Source organism: Mustela nigripes, chromosome 12 (genome assembly GCF_022355385.1).
Source record: "Mustela nigripes isolate SB6536 chromosome 12, MUSNIG.SB6536, whole genome shotgun sequence".
NCBI lineage: Eukaryota > Metazoa > Chordata > Mammalia > Carnivora > Mustelidae > Mustela > Mustela nigripes.
In genome coordinates, this window is record NC_081568.1 from 103,061,974 (window position 1) to 103,066,859 (window position 4,886).

General features: G+C 35.2%; 1 pseudogene; it reads left to right on the forward strand.

Annotated features, from left to right (window-relative positions):
• Positions 1 to 371: 371 nt before the first annotated feature.
• Positions 372 to 478, forward strand: LOC132029035 (5S ribosomal RNA; annotated as a pseudogene).
• Positions 479 to 4,886: the final 4,408 nt, after the last annotated feature.

A 4,886-nucleotide genomic window follows, 5' to 3' on the forward strand; every position in this document is an offset into this window, starting at 1 on the left:
CTGATACCTAAAACAAGAACCACCACCCAAATAAGAACCATTTGGCAGTGGTTCTCAATCAGAGGCAATTTTGTGTCCCTCTACACTTACTTCCAACCTGGGACATTTGGCAATGTTTAGAGACATTTCTGATTGTCGTAAATGGAAAAGTGCTATTGGTATCAAATGGGTAGAAGTCATGATACTGGTAAACATCCTACAATGCAGCCCCCACAACAAAGAATTATCTAGAGCAAAATGTCAGTAATGCTGTTATTGAGAAACAGAAGTTTCTGGCAGACATGAAACAGAAGCGATTTGTCTTCTTAAAAGGTTCTGTTGTTTGCTCAACAGAGGAAGGAGAAAAAGGAAGAAAAGAAAAGGTTGTTGTAGTCTACGGCCATACCACCCTGAACGCGCCCGATCTCGTCTGATCTCGGAAGCTAAGCAGGGTCGGGCCTGGTTAGTACTTGGATGGGAGAAAAGGTTGTTGTAGAGAAGATGATGAAGAATCAGGGACACAGGATGTTGAAAATCAAGATACTTTATCTCTAGTCTTATCTCTACAGTTCACTGGCAGTGTGACACTGGCTAATCAGAGACTCTTGGAGTTTATGGTTTCTCACTGGTAATACAAGCAATCAAGCTAATTAACTTGCCTCTGAGGTTCTTCCAGCTCAAAAATTCTAACATTTTCTTGGATAGTTAAGGAGATTCAGGAAAAAGATAATCAAGCTTTAATGATCTGCATATTCGTGACTAGTTTTAAATACTGGCATCCCTTGTTTTCATAGACATATTATAGGATTTCTTCTTTTAATCAACATTTTTGGTATAAAATGAGTCACATTGCTAGACTAAAGAATGTAGGTACAATAGTTAGGCTCTTTCTCAGGCACTGGTAACAGAAAACAGTAACAAAAAGTCCATTTATCAGCATTCTTTTTTTCAATTTTTAATTTAATTTTTTTTTTTTTTAATTAGGAAATAACATGGTATGTCTGCTTGGCTCAGTCGGTTGGACGTCTGAGTCTTGATCTTAGCTCAGGTCTCACTCTCAGGGTCATGAGTTCAAGCCCCATGTTGGGCTCCACTTTAAAAATAAATAAGAGAGGAAAGAAAGAGAGAAAGAGGGAGAGAGAAAGCAAGCAAGCAAGTGGGGAGGAAGGGAGAAAGAAAGGAAGAAGACATAAATCCAGACTCTGAAAAATTCTAAGATATGAGTATAAAAGGCATGGGAGTTGCTTCCAAGTAAAAGAGATTAAAGAGCTAAAGCCAAATGCAATGTATGAAATTTGATTGGATTCTGAATTTGAAACCAACAAACAAAAACTAACATAAGAGATATCTTTGAGATGGGGAATTGTGAATATAGACTATATGTTAGATGATATTATTGAATTAATATCACCTTTTTGGGTGCCATAATGGTACTGTAGTTACGTCAAATAAAGTCTTTGATTTTAGGAGATTCATGCTGTAACATTTATGGGTGATGTGTAATAATATATGCAACTTCCTTTCAAGTGGATCAGGAAAAGAAAGTCTTAAAAGTAAATATATATGTGCATATATACACACAGTAGACACCATACACATGTATATATGAGAAAAATGTGGCAAAATATTAATATTTGGTTAATATAGGTGAATAGTATACATATATGTATCCATTATCCTTTCAACTTTTCTATTATTTTGAAAATTTATTGTAAAAACTAAAAGAATGAAGCAAAAACACTCTATCTCGAATCTCAAGGTTGTAAAGTCTCTGAAAGTTCTAACTTCTTCAATGTACCTAATTGAGAATGGATTGCAGCATGAATTGGAAAGCTTCAAATGACCTGCTTCACCCACATAAACCACTGATCTGTGTGAGTGCACATTATGTTGTAGAAGTCATCCACTAATACCATTGATGAAGGGAATGGATTATTAACTTTCAATTAAATGTGATTATAAAAAAATTTGATAGTCATGTAAGGCTTTACTACCAAGCAAACAAAATAAACCAGAAAGATACACTTACAGCATTTTTCTAGGGAATGCATTTGCCCAATTACCCCCATTACTTGTTTCCATACGCCCAACTTGGGAGGGAAGATCCCCTTTCTCAAATTCAAGCATTGAAAATCAATGTAAAAGAGCTCATGATGTTAAATACCCTTATATACTATTGCACATTGTATTAGAAAACTCCAACTTTATACATGATGTCTAAATCATGGAAATGCTGAATAATTTTTCACACATCAAACTGATTAAGAAATACACGAGAGGCATACAGTCCATTATAATTTCAGCGTTATTTATCGGCCAGCTTAGTAGTAATGAAGGGAGGAAGGTAAGATGCTGTGGTCTACTAATGCAAATGCACCCTTCTATTCAAAGATACAGGATTTCTCTCAAGCCAAAGACATTGAGAGCCTGTCCTTTAGTGTAGCAGCTGGAGCAATAATGTGCTACAAGTGATAGTTACACTGCCAATTAGTTGCAGAGATGGGACTTAAACTGCTTTCCCAAGTCACCCAAATAAAATGCTCAGAGAATTAATGTTTTATCCTCCAGGGATCAATGGATTTCATTCCTTGCAGAAAGGTAACCAATGACATCTGCCCTATCTTTCAAAACCTCTATGTGTCTCTTAGCAAAGGTAGGAGGTAGAATTTATTTTCACATAACTGAGTCCAATATTACTCCCATATGTGTCCCCACTGAATGATTCAAATAAATCACAAGATTAAATAAAGTGTTTTGGACCAATTTTAACCAATCTAAATGTCCCCATTTAGATTATGAATTTCTCAAGGACAAGTGTATCTTACACTTCTTGATGTCTCTACTTGGTACAATGCCCTAGAGACTCAGTAAATGCTATTGGTGATCATGTTTGCAACAGTGATGATGTTTGCAACAGTGATGATGTTGATGATAATTTCTTGCAATAAAAATAAAGGAAATTGCTAAATCTATTAGCCCAGTGGAATTTTTGGAAGATGATAAAGTTCTTTATAATTATTTCATATTACCTACACAAGATTCTATTGTTTGAAGAGTTTAGAAAAGGTTATAAAATTTAATTAACTCAGAGAGTGAAGGATACTTGAGAAGATTTTATTTTCCCTTCATAATTGCAATCGATATGATAAAATTGTCCTCAAGCAGTCATTCCTGTCACATTAGCATATACAGTTAGTTTGAAGTCCCAAATGATATATTCTCCCGTTGTTTCATGTTTCTTGACTGTTAAGGTTAATAGAAAGGGCCCGCATTCATTACAATAAGATGGTACTAAAAATATAATCTGACCCAATTAGTGAAAGAAGCTCTTGTCTCATATAAGTGATAATTCCAGTTGTAAGCAGCAGAGGTAGTTGTTTTCACAGAAAATGCAAGGTACTAATTGCTCATATTTACATTGTCCCACAATTACAATTTCAAATGTTGAAATCTTATTAATTATTGATCTTAAGTATTGTAATTCCTTCTCTCTCTCCTTTTTGCCTTTCTTCAGCAAGTTTTTTTTTTTTTTCCTAGACAGGTCAACACTATCAATTATTTTTTGTTTATTCAATTTTTAACTCTCTAATTGAGGTCCTCAATTATTATGACAAGCATAAAATATCCCAGGGTGGACACTATTATAATTAAACCACTATTAAAAATAACTGTTTCTTGTTGCTCTCATAAGAAGATTTTAAATTAAATATAACAAATATTTATTGAATAATCACAATGTGCAAAGTACTGGAAGGTGGAAGGTGGCATAGGAAAAATAAAGATGAACAAATGCATACCCTAACATAAGATGTTTAAAGCAAGAGTTTGTGGATAATGAATACAAGACATTAACCTCTGGAAACTGTTTAATTTTAAATCTTCTCTATCTTAGGGACACAGTTCCCTGAGATAAGACTCTAGTGTCAACATTTAAATGGAAAAGACCAAACCATGTTGACCTACTTACTACCTTCTTTCTCCCCCATTTATGTTCCTGCTAGAGCAATTAGCTCTGTTTAATGCATAATCAGTTGGGATTCTGGGTGACTTATTTAACTATTCTTACCTTCACTATCTCCAATGATAAAATGGAGATAATCAGATGAACTTCTTAGAAAACTATAGTGGTGACTAAATGAGATGGAATGTGAAAATATCTACAGGTGCTCAATAAATAGTAGTTCTTAATTCTCTTTCTAAGTGTCTCCTAACAGCACATCTACTATACTGGAATGTCCGCGTTTTGGACCACAAGGCAGTAGGGCAAAGATAAAAGACAATGCTAGGGTGATGGCAGTCATAATTCTAGCTGCCACCATTAAGATTCTGACTTTGAAGCTTTTTTTTCTTTTAAGATTTATTTGTGTATTTATTTGACACAGAGAGAGAGAGAGAGACAAGCAAGAAAGAACACAAGTGGGAAGGACAAGGAGAGGGAAAAGCAGACTCCCCACTGAGCAGGGAGCCTAATGTAGAGCTGGATCCCAGGGCCCAGGAGCATGACCTGAGCAAAAGACAGACACGTAACTGACTGAGCCATCCAGGCGTCCTGACTTTGAAGCTTTAATGTCAGATAATTTTCTTCTATTTAATTTGTGTCCTTTGCCCCCGCTCCCCTCGCTCCTCGATCCCCACTCTAGTCTGAGAATCCCAGCATACCAAATCTCATTTCCCAATGAGTGCCCTATTTTCATAAAGTTCAGCTGTTTGAAAAGTTGGAGATTAACACAGCAAAGAATACAAACTTGATAAAGAATAATTTTGATGGTGACTTGACAGCAAAGATAGGAATAAGAGTAATAGCAACTTAACATATTTCATTTCTCTGATATGGGAAAATTGAGCAAGATTCCTAAGAAAAACAAATAACTTTAATCACTTTAAGTATGTTAAGAATCATTTCAAGG